Below are 18,366 nucleotides of genomic sequence, written 5' to 3'. Positions count from 1 at the left end.
GAGACCTGTAATAACACTACACGGGACGAGACCCGTAATAACACTACACGGGACGAAACCCGTAATCTACACGGGACTAGACCCGTAATCTACACGGGACGAGACCCGTAATAACACTACACGGGACGAGACCCATAATAACACTACACGGGACGAGACCAGTAATAACACTACACGGGACGAGACCCGTAATAACACTACACGGGATGAGACCCGTAATAACACTACACGGGACGAGACCTGTAATAACACTACACGGGACGAGACCCGTAATAACACTACACGGGACGAGCCCCGTAATAATACTACACGGGACGAGACCTGTAATAACACTACACGGGACGAGACCTGTAATAACACTACACGGGACGAGACCCGTAATAACACTACACGGGACGAGACCCGTAATAACACTACACGGGACGAGACCCGTAATAACACTACACGGGACGAGCCCCGTAATAATATTACACGGGACGAGACCTGTAATAACACTACACGGGACGAGACCCGTAATAACACTACACGGGACGAGACCTGTAATAACACTACACGGGACGAGACCTGTAATAACACTACACGGGACGAGACCCGTAATAACACTACACGGGACGAGACCCGTACACTTACACGGGACGAGACCCTAATAACACACGGGACGAGACCCGTAATAACACTACACGGGACGAGACCCGTAATAACACTACACGGGACGAGACCCGTAATAACACTACACGGGACGAGACCCGTAATAACACTACACGGGACGAGACCAGAAATAACAATACACGGGACTCGACCGAAATAGTGCACAATACACGCAACACGAAAGCCGAAACAACAAAGCACAGGTACTCACTCACAAGACCAACAGACAAGGGAACAATAACCGCCCAGGCCAATGGGGAACAGAGGGCACATGATAGCAGAAATCATGGCAAAGTGAAGTAGAAAATAAAACAAATGCAACACTAAGCATTCCTATGCTGGCTCTGTTGGAAATCTCTGCTGTCAATATAGTCCCAATTTCTGGTGGTGTAGGATTTAGTTTTTATAGTTTTTAATTGTTCTAAAGCTGCTGCCATGCCTTGCCTCAGATAAATCAATAGTGCTGTCTCTCTGTGTGACTAAAGTGCATGCCAGTGAAGATGAATCACTCAACCTCTTGCTTTCACTTCTCCAGACCCATCCTCTTGGAAGTGGATGACGCTTCCTATCAATATTTGCATGGTTCTCACAATGCACCAGCCACCCTGCTAATGAAATGCCTATCAGTAATTAAACCAGGTGCGATTCTGCTATTATTGCACCATTTTCATCTGCTTACCTAAACTCGTTTACGGTGTACATTGAGTGTATATACACTGAGGGTACAAAGCATTATGAACACCTTCTCTTTCCATGACAGAGTGACCTGGTGAATTCAAGTGAAAGCTATGATCCCTTATTGATGTCACTTGTTAAATCCACTTCAGTCAGTGTAGATGAATGGAAGGAGACAGGTTCAAGAAGGATTTGTATACCTTGAGACAATTGAGACATCGATTGTGGCAAGGAGTGGAACATAATACATAGACAGCTATGTCTACCATGGTTATAGCAGAGAATAGCCATAGTAAGCTTCTCCCAGGAGGGTCTCCACTTCAGACACTCTTTGAAAAGGCATTGAGCTTCGTGGACTACATTAACAATATATGAATCTCTACTTTCCTCTCTCTGCTGACAGTTTGGTGTTATTCAAATGTAATTTGTGAGGTGTCTGGGGATTAGTGTGATGGACACACACAGGCACACAGACACAGACACACACACACACACACACGCACGCACACACGCACGCACACACGCACGCACGCACGAACACACACACACACACACACACACACACACACACACACACACACACACACACACACACACACACACACACACACACACACACACACACACACACACACACACACACACACACACATACAAATGCTTACAAATGAAAATAGTGGGACAAGATAGAAAGCTTAAAATCCTCTATATTCTAGTGGGAGAAGATGGTGGTTCCGCCTGACAGTGGTCCTCTGGATTATAGTAATGATCTGTATTTAAGAATCTCAGCCGGTGGCCTGAACCGTCACAGGACTACGCCATAGAATTCCCCATACAATACTGCCCTCTGCTGTTATTCTCCAGAACACCTACTGTTACTATAGTCTGCAGGCTCTACCTGCATGGTCTCTTACATCACTATGTCTTCTTATATTTTGTCTCTCTGCAGTTGTGTGTTTCTCTGTCTCGCCGTGTCAGTATATTTCTGTTATTTTGCATGTCTGTCTTTATTATCTAGCAACATCTGTCCTGTTCCCTTTCTTGCAAAATAGGTGTCCAGTCCATTGGAGTAGTTATTTTATAATGTCTCTTAATTATGGAGCATGCTGTAATTAATTAACATCATGGATGCACCAACCGTGAAGCTACTGAGGAGGGGAGAGAGAGAGAGAGAGAGAGAGAGAGAGAGAGAGAGAGAGAGAGAGAGAGAGAGAGAGAGAGAGAGAGAGAGAGAGAGAAAGAGTGAGAGAGAGAGAGAAAGAGTGAGAGAAAGAGAAAGAGAGTGAGAGAGAGAGAGAGAGAGAGAGAGAGAGAGAGAGAGAGAGAGAGAGAGAGAGAGAGAGAGAGAGAGAGAGAGAGAGAGAGAGAGAGAGAGAGAGAGAGAGAGAGAGAGAGAGAGAGCACAACAAGCCCCCAGCAGCACAGTTGCCAGCCAGTGCTGATCAGAACACAGGCACAGCAAGCCGTATAACTAAAGAGCACCTCAGTGCTGGAGTGAAGGAGGTACAGTACAGTACACACTATCAGGTGGCCTGCTGATGAGATTTCCTCTCTGTCTCTATTGCTCAGACCTTAGGAACACCTTAACCGAGAACATTGTTGAATTGAATTACAGTATTGAATCTCTCTATCGACTATTCGTTTGTGCACCCTACCGTCTCTCACGATTGCTCTATCCATGTGTCATTGTTCTGACCTATAGTATACCTCCTTATGTGTCTCTCCTCCTCTAATCTTTGATATCCTACCTATTTACTGTATTGGCTTCTGCAGCCAGGTGAAAGCCAACAGGTATCCTTCGCCTTTTACGGTTAGGTTCTGGCTCTTTGTGAGGTCAAGGAGGGCCCCACGTAAGAGATCAAACTCAAAGGAGAGCCCTCACTGGTCACCTACAGCCTGTACAGAACAGAGATCGAATTTGGCCTTCATATATAGGATGATCATCCTGAAACTGTGTTAGTTGTGTCCGGTTTACTTGTGAAGGATGAAGGTATCTGTGTGAGCTTTATTTGCTTGTGTTTTTAATATGTCCCTGTTTAGGTGTGCAATGAATGCATCCAGGCAATTATCATTGATATTCAAACAAGGACTTTTTGATTTTTGATTTGTAAATGAGTGAATCAGCAGAATAATCTCCTCCTTGCCGGTTCTGCATCAATTTTGGGATCCATTCCCCCTCCTCTTCTCTTCTTTCTCTTCCAGTTGTTTGACCATCTGGCCGAGGTAAAAATCATCATGAGGAACACAGGGAAGGTGGGCTTTGAGTTCAGTGCTCTGTTGGGGGACCAGGATGAGTGTGAGCCAATTTGTTCAGTTTGTATACCAGACATGATACCTGGGTGATGTGTGGACAGATGTGTGTGACATTTATTTCTCTCTCACTGTGCTCAGCATGATTCCCTGCTGCAGATGGAGGTAGAGAGGCTCTTGGTGAAACAGAAGGCTATTGAGAAGAGACAAGTGGACCATAGGGACACGCCTTCGTCCACTAGAAAGTGGTGTAAGAAGCCTAGCAGGTTGGCTCACATGCAAGTACGTAATCACACCATGGCTATGCATATATTCAGCTCATTACTGAAAGTGGGATCTCATTAAGTCTCATGTTTAAGTTCCTCTTGATGGAGTACACAGTGGATTTTGGCTATGTGATCCAGGGTAGTGTTTCTACTCACATAGTTAGTCAAAGTGACAAACACTGGGCCCATGTCTGTTTCCTTCTGGGCTGACCGCCGATCGCTTACAGGCACAGGGGGCAGCATTTGGGCAGCATTTGGAATGAATGTAGATAGATAATGCTATATGTGGATGGTTTTGATCCAGAGCTGTCTCCTACCCTCAGGGTGAAGAACCTGCCCTATTGTAAGAATGAGACTTCTGAGGTGAAGTCTGAGCCTATCTGGATCTGAAGGAGATCAGCACTATCATGCCTATACAGGTACAGCAGGAAAACTGTTGCACAAATAGCCAACAGTAGTTCTCCACTTCAGTACATGGATTTTTTTATTACATTTTTTTTATTTAACCTTTTTTTTTTAACTAGGCAAGTCAGTTAAGAACAAATTCATATTTACAATGACAGCCAAACCCGGGCGACACTGGGCCAATTGTGCGCCGCTCTACCAACCATGGCCGGATGTGATATAGCCTGGATTTGAACCAGGGACTGCAGTAACACCTCTTGCACTGAGATGCAGTGCCTTAGACCGCTGTGCACTCTGGAGTATCCTCTGTGTACGTGCTGTTTTGTTGTTTTCCATCATATGTGGGAAATATTTCCACCCCTAGTTTTTAAAGGTCAAACAGGCTGAATGTGCCATGGTGCCGTTGTGGTGCCGTTGTACTGTGTGTTGTGATTGCCAGATAGTTGGGGGCCTTACAGTCCAGATCCGTCTGTGTGCCGTAGTCACCATATCCACCCTCTCAACCTCCACGGATATGCTGCAGTTTGACAGCCTCCAGTGTGGACTGTTTCAGGTGACCACTGTCCAGCTGTTCAACCATGAGCCTGTCCCCTGTGAGTGGAGCATCGCAGAAGAGCAACAGCCCAAGAAGAAGGTACACTACCCAGCATAAGCACTGGTATTCTATACCGCCTCATGGTTTATAAGGGGTTTGTTGAAGCTGAGGGATATTTTCACAAACAGCAGGCAGCAAAACTGTACAGAACAAAAGAACACACCCTTTAAACAGATGACTTGTCAGTGGGTTTAACCTAAATTATGTGCTTTTACCATTAAAGCAAATAGCTAATTAGGTGCATTTTTGTTCATTATCTTGTGTTTTATTATGGATTAAATATTTAAAAACAGGATATTAAGGGTATTAGCTGCAGGGCTTTGGCCCATTTTTCTTCTTGTCTTGTGTGTCTTCAGAGAATAATTATAAACCCCAGGGTCCACACTACGTCTACTGAGAGGTGAAGCTCATCTCATTTATATTTGGGCTTTATCTTTACCAATAGGACTGCATTGTATCACAGAGTAAACCAATATCAAGATACTATATTCACCAAGTCCTCTTCAGTAATGACATTATCCACATAGATATTAATTAGGCTATGGTATAGATATTGTATCTCTCTGTTATTGTTTAAATGTATTATACCATGGCATTGTTGAATACTCGTTTCTGATTGGCTTGAAGGGCATACATGCATTATTTCCCTATAATGCACAATATATTTGCACGGTAGAATTCAATGGATATAGTTCCTACATGTTCTATGTTTGAGCTGCCCTTCAAAGCAAAAGACGAATCGAAAACATTATTGGCATTATTTATTTTGATTTTCATAGTAGCCAGCTAGGATGATGGTTTGATTAGCTAAACTAGCAAGTCTGTTTGGTTACCAAGGGAACTGGTGGCGCTAGCTAGTAAACCTGCTGGCTACTTCAGTGGATGTTGAACACATTTCCACCTGCAAATGAACACAATTCTGCGTTAAATTATAGCCATGGTATAAAAGGGACAATCAAATCGGGGCTTGCGTTGTGGAACACACCATCCACGTTGTTCATTATTTTACAGAGAATGCATTGCCCCTCGTTGATTATCCCTTTCTTTACAGTTAATAATTGTTATTCATTCAAGTAATATGTGCCTATAGCCTGTGTTTAGATTGACAAGCATGTCCCCCTCACCTGAGATGGAAGGCCAGGTGTGTTTGAGATGCTTCCTTCAACAGGCGTGCTGTATCATGGAGACAGAGTCAACATCCAGGTCAAAGTCAGCCCAGCTGAGTGGGTAAGTAAGTCCAAAAGGCCCATTACAGTTTAATATATTTAAGCAGTCATGACTGCAGGGAACACGGCTCTCTCATAAATGACAGAAAAAGTTTGAACTTGTCTCTCTAGTCTGTTCTGTTAACATTGCATGTCGGAATTTTCTCAGTATTTCCAGAGCTCATCTTTCTCATGAATGATGGAATCAGGATGAACTGGTCACAGCCAGCTGGGGACAGAAATGAGCCCTGGCAGACACAGATAAGAGGACAGACTCACAGAGGGCCTTATCTCTCTCTGCCGCATTATGGACCTCCTCCATCACATACACACACACCAATGACAGTTCTGCTGCCTGGTGCTTTAGAGTCTTGATGGCTTTTTGTGGAGATTAGCTGAACCTAGCTAAAAGATTGGTGTAGCCTCTACAGTGTGTGTCTGGTTGGTGAAAGTAATGTTGAAGAGTCAGGGAGAGACAGAGACAACTAAGGGAATACTGGAATAGAGAGAGTGTTGGCTGGGCTGCTGTTCAGATAGTGTCTGGCTGCTTCCCTGGATGTGAATGGCTGTGTTGTTTCCATAGAGGGTGTACAGCCAGAGGCTGGTGGTGTCAGTGGCCCAAAGCACCCAGAAGATGCTGCTGCTGGCCAGGGGCAGGGACAGGAGCCGCAGCTGGAGTTATCCTCCTCTGTGCTGGAGCTGGGACCCACCCTCCCATTCAGTGCTGGAGAGGAGACTGACGTGCTCATATGGAACACTTGCCTCTTTCCCATCGAGTTCTAATCCCGGGAGTTTGACAAGAAATACCAGGAGGAAGAGAAGGTGAAATCATTTGACTGCCTCTAATGGTGGACCTTGGCAGACGTGGTTCTTATCAAAGAAAACATCAATTGTGTGTTGAATGATCTCCTATGTTCTGTTTAGGTTGTATTACCTTTCAAGTATGAAGTAATACTGTTTAAGAGCTTTGGAATATAATCACTCCCTCTCTCTTAAGATTCTGCGTATGATGAAGGGCTATGATGACCAGAATTTCCTGCTGATGCCCCCACGCGCCCCAGGAGAGTCACTAACTCCTGAGCTAATCGACTATTATAATGACCACAACTGTGAGGAGGACGGTAGGTCTGCTCTGCAGTGGAATCACACTTGCATTTTTATTCTGCTGTCAGACTGTCTGAACATCTCGTATCAGGATGGAAAAGCAGTACATTAATATTTACTGATATCTTACTGATTTAGAGGTCATGTATAATCCATAGGGGTGAGTTCTGGGACTTTCGGTATAAAAGGCCTAGTTTGATCTGCAGTGGAAGCTTTGATTTGACCTGGGATAATCTGTAGTGGAAGTTCTCACTGACTCAAAGCGTTGTCTGGTTCCCCAGACTCCAAGGCTGGCTCCTCTAAAGATGAGGAGGCGTCTGAAGCAGGGGAGAAGGGAGAGCAGGAGGAGGAGCTGGCCACCCCACCCTTTCCAGAACGACTCATGGAGGAAAAGAAATGAGACGTCATGTGGAGGTACTGAACAAGACCAAATACATAACACTATAACACTCCGAACAGTACAAATTACTTACCATTGCAGAAACAGATAGAACAGCTGAACATCATTCACACTGCTCACAGCATGCAACTTTGTCACAGAATACCACAGACATTATATGTGATGCTGGTATGAATGATTCGGGAGACAGGCACAGGAAGGCTAATAGTTTTTTTTATTTCACCCAAATTACAGCGTGCCATGTAAAGGCGCGGGGACAAAGACCAAACAAACACATGTATAACACACAGGGTTGAAACCCAAACAAAAGAGTGAGGTGTACCTCGAATAAATAACACAAGAGCACAATGATTATCACACAGGACGAGACCCGTAATCATCAGCGCAATCCACAATTGCACGAAAGCCAAAACACACAGCACAGGTACTCCCATGCACTAACGGACATAGTAACAATAATTGACAGCCTAATGGTGAAATGAAGGGCACATTTATACAAATACAATCAGTGGGAATGGGGACCAGGTGTGCGCAATGACACAGTTCGGACGGATCCGTGACACTATAATAGTCATAGAGAGCAAAAACAGCAGGTATCACGTTGCATTCTGTCCCTAGACCTAATCAAAGCCACAGTGGACTGCCAGTGTGGGGGACCTGGAGGTCAACCCAGTGTCCAGAGCTATCGCCCACCACATGGGCATTGACCTGTCACCTAAGGGCCAGGCCACACGAAACCGCCGAACATCGCAGTCATTGTGCATGGGGCTCCCCTCTCAGGAAAGCAGCAGCACATCGACCATTTGAAAAAGTAGCAGTGAGAAAAGCTTTTATCTGTGTGCAGATAAAACGGGCACAACAGTGACTCTTGACAAACACTAAGGTGCAGCATGTCTAAGCGTTGATCCTGTGGTGCTGGTTGCATTGTCCTCAGGATGACCTCTGCTAACCTGCAGGCCCACAAGCTGTGTGCCAAGGCTGCCATTGAGCATGCTCAGAAGATGGCCGGTGAGTCTCAGCTTGATGGATAGGTATTCACGGGGTGTCTCACTCTGTAGATAGCCAATGATAACTGTATCAAACAAATTGTGATGTATGGCATTAAAGCCGAACATTAAACTAACTTTGGATGAACGATATACTGTGTTTGTAGTTGTCTAACTGTAGGTGTGATGTGTGTTTGTGTCTATACAGCCCAGGCTGTGGTGGAGGTGATGGGGCCTGCTGGTCAGGGTGCTGGTACTCTGAGTGTGGAGGCTATAGCCAAACACCCTGCTGAGGGCAGTCAAGTCAACGACCCCCATCCATCTCTACCAGTAACAAGAACAGTGTTGTGGGTCGGATGAGGATTTAACAGGTCACCGCCCCCTCAATGGCACCCGCAGCTCATCACAGTAATGTGTATTACAATATCAAAGCTAGGAGTTTGTAATGCCTCTTATTAGTGCTTGCTTTCTGTGCAGGGTGGTGTTCCTATCCACCAGCAGCTGAGCATCAATGTGAGTGTGAGCCAGGTCGTAGAGCTGGGCCTGATGAACTGACTGCTACCAGACCAACTGCTGGTGTGCAACCTCTCAGAGAGACCACAGGTGACATACAGTACAGAGACACACAGAGCCTATGTGGGCCTCTCAGTCCTTGGTCTGGGATGTTTCAAGTTTTATTAGACATACAGTATGAACAGGATACACAAGGTATACACTATCCAACAAAAAGCTTACTTGCAGGTCCCTTCTCGACAATGCAACAACAATAATTTATAGTCCATGGACCCTGAATAAATCCCCCGTGTGATCCGAAGAGCGTGTAAATGATGCATGTGATGTATGTGTTGTCCCCTGGCAGCTGAGTGACTGTCACCGGGGTGTTGTGATGGACGGGATGGAGACGCTGTACTGCCACTACCCCAGCAGCATCCTATAGATCATCAAGGCTTCATCTACATGGTCAACCTCTCAATCAACTACTACGTCTTCAAAGCCAAGGAGAGGGCACAGAGAGAGGCAGAGGGTGAGGACAAACTGGTCCAAAGGAGACTGCACCCCATATAAACCTCTCTGTTATTGGGAGGGACTATCCTAGTGGAACAGAGACCCTGGAAAGCAACATACTTGAAGAGTCTCTTGAAGTCTCTTGAAGAGGTAAATACGTATTGACCTTTCTATGTATTTTTGCCCATGAATATATAATCATAATAATGATGATCTCTAATTGATGTCCCCTCTCTTCTCTGTTCCCCATGTGTTTGACGGTTTAGGGCTTGGACTCAAAAGCCCTCCTATCCCCTCCTCCACTAAGTCCTCTGTCATACTCTACACTAAGAACAGGCCTGTGCCCAGTGCACAGCAGATCACTAGTTGCTTCCCCTTCATGGTGCCCTCAGCCCCAAAGGAAGCTTAAGGCTCGGTCAAGGTATAAAGGTCCTCCATGAAAAATAGCATTACTTCACACATCAATCCACTATTGTCACCATATCCACTTGTTTATTTTGAACTTCTTGCTTACTCTGAAAAACATGATTGATGATACTGTATTAACATTATGTCTAGACTTATGCTCATTCCCTGGAACACTTGTTAACCTCATTAACAACGGTTTCTGAATGCCCTTTACATTTGTCCATTTAAATTGAATGATAAATTAATTAATGAAGCTATTAATTATAGCCAGGTCTAACTGAATGGGTCTTACAGGAAGAGGTGTTGACCTCTACTGAAGGACGGGGGAAGAAGGCAGACACGGGCAGAGAGAGTGAGAAAGACAAGAGACACACCCTAGCCAAAAAGGGGTCCAGGACCAATGACTCCCGCTCCCCTCCTCTAAAGGCTGTGACTCGCTTATTTGACACTGAGCAGTGCCAACAGGAGTCCCAACAGGAGTGGAAACGACATAAGAATACACAAGAATAAACACTGATGTGCATGAATGTGACTTAAAGGTTTTAGTTGTTTTCTATAGGCTCACCACATTCCACTGGAATGTCCCGCCCTATGGAGAGGCGATCCTGAAGATCTGGTTCCACTCCCAAGTCCCTGTCAAGTTTGACAAAACACTGAACTTTGAGTTGTTGGGTACCAAGATATGTTTCAAAATGTACTGTGGGGGAATCTGTACATATCTATCCATCAGCAGAAACACAAAGTGAGTATTGTTTGTTTCTAAAAGACATTTGTGTTTTTTTATTCCTTGTGAAATATAACCGATTGTTATAAATAGCTGAGTTTTGTCAGATCTCATACTTTTTTATAGGTTGAAATGTTTTATTATCGCTGTAAATGATGTGTTGAGTGTGTGTTGTTTGGTCTACCCCAGGATGGTATTTGCCCACAGGAAGAGAGTCCTTTGTTGAAGCGTTGCAGAAGAGCTACATCATCCGCTCTGGCCTCTATGAGTTTGGCCCACTGCTCTGTGGCAAGACCACCTATAGGTAAGGGGATTAACTTCCACTACCCTACTCTGTGAGTTGATTCACTGTAACTCCATAGAGGACAACATGTATGATGCATGCCTGTGTGTTACCTGTCTGTGCCATACGTATAAAGAGGAAGTATCCAGAGAACATGGAAAGGTTGGTGATACACAACAACACCCCACTGGATGCTGAGATTCACTTCTTCTTCCAGCATGACACCAAAGCTGCCACCGACCAACTGCACCCTCCCAACATGACCCTTAAACCCAACGAGAGACAAGAAGCCAATCAGAACTACTCATGACATCATAGAATGTAGTCTGAGATGTCGGATTAGTCAGAACCCTGACTGTGTGACACAAACTTACCTAGAAGTTATGACTGTTCACTGATATTATCAGTGAACATTCTCACGCCCATTTACTTTTGTTCTCGTTTTGAAACCCCTCAATCATCCATGGTTGTGCCCTGGCAGATAGAAGACAGTGTGGTGTATCAAAGAGAACCCAGAGCCAGCATTTCTGTCGCGGGGTCCATCCCGAGCTCGAACGCAAGCAGCTGCATTTTGAAAAGAATCTGCTGCACAGGTCTGAAATGAATTAATGCTGTAATTAACATTACCCAAAACTGCTGTATCGTTTTTAAACATGCTTCAGTAACAAAGTAGGAGATTTGTTTTTATCATGGTAGTTTTCTGTTGATTTTCCTTTCGCCACTCTACTACATTCTCCCTGTGCTGGTTGTGAACCTCAGGAAGAACACAAGGAGTCTGTACCTGTGTAACAACACGCTGCTGCCTGTAGCCTGGAGGCTAGAGGTGCTGGGGGATGTTCAGTGTGTCCCAGGACCAGGGCATCATACTTAGGGGTCCTTGGGGTGTCCCTACCCAAACCCCTAACCCTAAACCTAACCCCTACCCTTATTCAAACCATAACATTAACCATAACCCTGACCTAACCCTAACCTTAATTCTTACCTTGACCATTTTAAATTTCAACTTCAAAGGGATAGCATGGAACCTTGTCTCAAGCCAGATTGCGCGATTGCCGTCTGCACTGATCGGTTGAGGAACGAGCGTTGCGTAGGAGTGACGCCATCTGACATGAGACAATGGCCCATCAACCTAAAGAGAGCCATATGCCTCGAGGTACATTACTGGATGATGATTGATTTGATGTTTGGTATCGACTGTTGCATTATTCCTGTTTACCTCATATTGTTGTTGTGTGACTTTCTGTCTGTGTTGCCGTGTGTGTTATGTGCCTGATGTGAGGAACAGACAGCCCCCAGGTCTGCTTCTCTCCATAGGTGGTCCACCTCCATGTAGACTGTACCAAGGAGGTGACCGTGGCCTTCTGCTCAGAGCCGCCCGTAGTACTGACTGCCCAGCCTATCAAGTGTAAGCTGTGCAGGGTGGTGTTCTAGCAGGAGGTGGACCAGGTGCCAGACTGGGAAGACCGCCTCAGGACCATCATGTGGGTTGAGTCTGGGAAACAGGCGGGTAGTCAACAGTCTGCAAAGAAGAAGATAAAGTCACACAGGCTTCCTAAAAAGGCTACCTTTTTGTGACTGTATTTATTGTTTATCATCATGACCCATGCAGGGAGGATATTTGCTGACTACTCAGACTCCTTGCTCTGGTCAAATGCACCACGCCCACGGACATCAGTTTCTCCACAATCAGTCTGGATCTGAGTACCTCCCCAATGATTTCTGGAATGTAAACACATTCTATCTGTTCTGATTGGTCCCAGAAACCCATGGGTTGGGTCAGAGCCAGGGTAAAGCAGCGTTTTGAAAATGTGTCATTAGCTTTAATACTCTGATTGGTTAGAGATGATCCAATTGCTGATGACTGTTTTCTACAACACCCCTTATTTTGACGTTACCACAAATGACTTCAAGGGTGTGGCTGTCTCAGAATGAAATATGTTGCAAACAAATGGCGGAAGAATTCATTTTGAGTCGTCAGGCAAGGGATGAGAGGCCATTGTATTTTAATTACAGTAACTAGTGAAGTAAAGTGCTCTGTCTGTCCCCATCGGATTGAGACAGACACAGAGCTATGGTAGAGAACTCATTCAGAGTTATGGAACTATGCATCAGTGCTGTGTGTGATTATGCCAAGTTCTCCTTGAAGAGGTGACCATAGGAGAGACCATCCACTTCAAATGACACTCTGCTCTATCAGACCAGGCTCACCAACCAGTGTATCTGGTGAATAGGGAGAATCAGCCCTTCCAGTTTATCATTGAATAAATGTCTTGCCAATCAGAAGCCTTTCTGGACAGCCTGCAGCTGGAGCCTATGGAAGGGGTAGTGCCACCTGAAGACAGGTGTGTGACTCAACTCTCAGCTTATCAGTGGTACATCAACAAATCATCTAAATGTAATGTAACCGGATGGTGTAGCAGTCCATCTGTTGTTACAGTTAAGGCATTGTCAGTGACACAAAAGCATCCTCTCTCTCTTGGTGTCCTGCAGGTTTCCTGTGGTAGTGTCCTTCACCTCAACACAAGATGGAGGGGTGATCTTTAACCTGCTAGCTCAGGTGAAGGGGAAGGTCCAGCCCCTCACTATGAATGTCAAGACAAAGGGCGATAGCATGAACGCCTGTATGCAGTGTGAGAGCACCGAGGGAGGCGTCGCTGAGCTGTCCCCAGGCAACTCTCCTCATCAGGTGGACTTCAAACGGGGGAGAAATGTGGGCTTCAAAGCTTAAGACTCAGACAGAAAGGCTAATTATACACTTAACTCCTCATAATGCAAATTCACAGCTACCTTTTCACTCCTTTGCTTTGTCTGAAGTTTTATAATGACATCCCTTCTCCCTGCAGAAGTGTGTGCTCAAAGACATGGGCCTCAACATCAAGGTATCTCTGAGCAGAATCTTAGCAGAAATGAATCTCCCTCTTTCTCCCTCTACCATTTGTTCTGATTTGTGATTTTCTCTCTCTCTCTCTCTCTCTCTCTCTCTCTCTCTCTCTCAGATTAAGAATGGGCGTTCAGTTGTTCCATCCTGGACTCAGCTGGCCTGGATTTCTCCTTCCCCAAAGAAACCTTTGTAATTGGCTTCATCTACGATGCAGGGATGGTGCCAGCTACACAGACACTGATCATAAGCAACAACGGAGAGAGGGGCATCAGGTAACTGCTGACAAGTTGCCTTGCCCTCTGCCTTTGTTTGAGCGACAACTTTAAAACCGAAAAAAAAACCCAGCCTACATCCATTGACAGGCTCGCTGTTGGCCCTTTTCATTTCCTCTCACTTATACTTCCAAATGAAATGTAATGAATAGGACAGAGGGCCTCACTGCACTGGCAGGGAAAAGCAGAGGTAATATATATTAGTGACTCTCAATGAAAGAGCTGCCATAGCGTGTTATTCTCCTCTTCAGTCCAGATCAGGGATAATCAACTAGATTCAGCTGCGGGACATTTTTTTCCTGAGTGGATGTTCGGGGGGCCGGAACATAATTACTAATTAGTAGTAGGCTGCAAATTGACAGCAAGAAGCCCAAACAGATATAATATTTGACTAAAACATAATCATTTCAAACCTTGCTCAGTATGCGATCACGTCGTGTCTCTCTATTATGCGTGGAAATACTTGGGAATGGATGTTTTATTTTTTTTGTTGCTCAGAAATAAATTAAACCACCTGCGGGCCGCCAGTTGGGGAACCCTGGTGTAGATTGTCAGTTCTCTAACACCCCGTTTTTGGAGGTGGGGTTCCAGACGGAAGTGCTGCCCCCTGGTGGGTCCATGGCGGTGCCCATCACCTTCTACACATAGGAGGCAGTGCAATACCATGAGCGAGTGGTCTTCGAGATCAATGACTGTGTCGAGCAGGTGATCGAGATCCTAGGTCAAGGAATTGAGATGAAGGTGAGGAGATGCCTGTGTGTATGTATGTGTGCATACGTGTGTGTGCTTGTGCATCTTTATGCATACGTTTCCTGTGCACTTCTTTCTCCCAGGTTGACTTTGAGGACCCCAGACACAAGGTGGTGAATCTGGGGGCTCTGCAGATTGGTCAGAAGATCAGGAGGGTGATTCCCCTGGTGAACAACAGCCCCTCCTCTCTGACCTCTCCCTTCTGCTCAGCTCCACTGTACACACTCTGCTTGACTCCAGGGTACTGTACGCCTCTCAGAACCACCTCAACATCACTGTCACTGTGTCCTCTCTCTGAAAGGCTAGCCATATGGCTACCTCGACCTGGCAAGTAGTACAGTAGCTACATTAATGGATGTTTTTCTCAGAATGTAGCTATAAAGAGAACACAGTTGAGAGTTGTCATATTAGTTTAGTTCTACCTGTGTGAGTGAGTGAGTGTGATGAGACATGTATTCCTCTCCTGTACCGTCGGTGCTGTCAGTGAACCCGCCAGGTGAGGTGACCCTGAAGACTTTTGGGGGCCTCTATCTGGTGGAGGTGCTATTCTCTCCCAGGTAACGCATGGCTCCCTTCACCTCAGAGCTGCAACTTGAGTATCTGGGCACGGTACCCCCGCTGTTGGTGCTGAATGGCAGCTGTCATGACATGGAGGTCAAGCTGGACCAGAACTTCCTGCCCTTTGGAGCTGTTGCTCAGCACTGCAAGGCCATAAATCGCATCATGCGGAACACTGGAGAAATTGGAGCCAGGTAGGTACTCTGACACACATACTGGTGCTCATGATACATTTTGATATTTTGCTAGCTCCAGTGGGATATGAAGAGGCTTGGCAGAGACTTCACCCCTGCAGAGGGCTACATCTGCCCTGGGATGGAGGTTCCCTTTGAGGTGGCCTTTGCCCCTGTGGAGCTGAGTCAGGACTTGAGATATGATGACCTGCCCTACACCGTAGAGAGAGCCATCAAATTCACCCTGGCAGGCTCCTGAATCATGCCCCCCATCATTGACCTTGTCCTACCTCACAAATCAGCGCTGGAAGCCTGTGATCGAGGGGGAACACTGGAGTGGCCCTCCTCCTTCATCATTGATCCCTACCAGCAGCACAAGGCTTATGAGATCACATACAAAACCATGGTCTTGACCCCAGATGGCAAGAAGCACCTGGTGAGAGACACTTTTACTGTAGTTCTGTGTTAGTAGTCTGGAAAACCAGACCCTAGGCACGCCGGGAAATGAAAACTTGTGGGAGGCAACGCGGATGTCTAGAGGGATTACTGTCTTAGCTCTAGAACAGACTGAGTGTGTCTGTAGTGTGAAGAGCCTTGGTTATGAGGACACATTCTTATTGTTGCTGACAATGAACGGCAAAGCCCTTTTAGATGACTTATGTTGGTTTTATCAAATAATACGTTTATATGACACAGTATATTATACCATTACGCACTGTAGATGCATCCTGTTATTCATCTCAGTTGCTTGACCACACTGTCTTACTCTCCTCTCCCTCTTCCAGGACTCTTTGTTCTTCTTCCCAGATGTGAAAGGCATACTCTACACTCTGCATGGCACTTCTGAGGCCCTCAAAGCTGTGGTCGTACATTGAGACAGGGCCTGTCCACAACTGGCACTCCAACCTTCAGCAGTACCACACTACTACTTTAACAGGATGCCTATCAGCTGTTTAACACCTTGTAATGCCACTGCTTCTACCTCTGTCACACTACACTACATCACCACAACTTTGTCAGCTGCCAGTACTAAAATGTTCTGTGTGCTGGTTCCTTGCTGTGGTGGAGATCATCAAGCACAGTGTCCCTGAAGGGCCTGGACTATCTGGATGTACCAGCTCTGGCCAAGACGGACTACATGGTCTTCTTCTTCACCTACAAGGAGGGCCAATGCAATGCAAACGTCAGTGGAGAGAATCTGCTCATGTAGATGTACATTATAAATGCATACTGACCATCTTCAGGTACTTATAGATTCCAAAACCCAGATAATCACTTGCTACCTACCGATAGTTGAAGGCTGTAAATGCAGCTGTTTTCCAAGTTGATTTGTATTCAGTCATATGTGTCCTGTCCTCCTCTAATGAGTCTACAGGGGAGTACCTGTTCTCCTACCTGAACTACAAGGCCACAGAGACGGGTATCATCAGCACAATAGATATGGTGACTCCGGTGCGCCAGACAGCCTCTGCCTCTGTGAGAATGGAGAACCTCATTAGCCTGTACTTCAGTGCTGAGTGCCGCAGTCCAGATGTCAGTGTCTCCACAAATATTGTGCCTGCATTCTCCAAGGTGGGTCTGCATGCATCTAACGTAATGACAAGATTGTTATTTTTCTTGGCATACACTGTGTATCATTCAAATGCACATTGTGGTTGATACTATGTTTACTCCTCAATTATATAGTTTTAAACAAATGTCAAGCTAATAATTTTAGCACTGAAATAACTTGAAAAATTGTAATATGTTTAATATTTGCATATTTAGACTATATACAGCAGGCTCCAGTAATTACATTTGTTTACTGTATTTATTTTACAAATGTTAATTTATTTGTCTTTGTCCTATTTATAAAGCCTTAGGGTATTTATCCATTTTGAGATTAAAGAATAAATATATTTATAGCGGACATGGTCTATCTTATCAGCTCTGATGTTGGGTGTTATCTCTTCTCGTTTCTCTAGTCTAGATCCATGTGTTCTTCTCAGAGCCACTAGGGAGAGCACTTGCTCCTCTCCAAATAGCACTCATTTGGCATCAGCACCAGATACTGTACCTCCTGGGTTCATTTGTGGAAACAGGATGGGTGTTCAGAATGCATGAAATATATGTTTCCAATTAGCATAAACAGCAGTTCAATAGTGTGTTTGGTGAATAGTTGGAAGTGTGTGTGTGTGTGAGACAGAGAGCAAGCAGTGAGTGAGCAAAATGAGGGCCTGTGTTTTGGGAAAGGTAACTATTAAAATGTTCCGTCATTCTCTCACAAGTCAATGAGTTGTTAAATTCTTTCATATTTAAATATTGTGCAGGGGTTTGAAGTCTCCTGACAGAGCTTTTAATTTGGTGAGTAGGAAAGCTTTAAAGAACCTGTACAGTATTTCTATGAAGTATGATTCAAATTGAATTACAATATAGTCTAAATGAAATAGTTTTCATACCAAAGTTTTTGAATTAAGTATGTTTAAAGCAAGTTTGTTTTTTTAAGGTGTGGGCATAACCCAACAACAGAATGGTGTGGGTGTATACCGGTCATTAAAAATATTCACTCAAGTAGAACACTGATTGGCCAGGTCAGCCAATGAGCCAACATGACATAATGTTCTATGAGGAAAAACAATGACATATTCAATACCGCCTTGCACACTCTTGCCTGCATCAAGCTGATCTAGGGTGTAATCATTAGTCCAACAGCTGTAAATGAGTAGGTTCTATTGGCCAAATTTAGGTATATGTATCCTAGTTTTGTTCCATTTGCTTCTGTTTAAGAAATGTTTTCTG

The 18,366-nt window shown here is 45.0% G+C and overlaps 1 pseudogene; it reads left to right on the top strand.

Annotated features, from left to right (window-relative positions):
• The window catches only part of LOC118396248 (hydrocephalus-inducing protein homolog), a 50,434-nt pseudogene extending 32,506 nt beyond the window's left edge, over nucleotides 1–17,928 (top strand).
• Nucleotides 17,929–18,366: the final 438 nt, after the last annotated feature.

The sequence above is a fragment of the Oncorhynchus keta genome, chromosome 17 (genome assembly GCF_023373465.1).
Source record: "Oncorhynchus keta strain PuntledgeMale-10-30-2019 chromosome 17, Oket_V2, whole genome shotgun sequence".
NCBI lineage: Eukaryota > Metazoa > Chordata > Actinopteri > Salmoniformes > Salmonidae > Oncorhynchus > Oncorhynchus keta.
The sequence above is the reverse complement of the archived record's forward strand: the minus strand, read 5'-3'. Positions and strand labels throughout refer to the sequence as shown.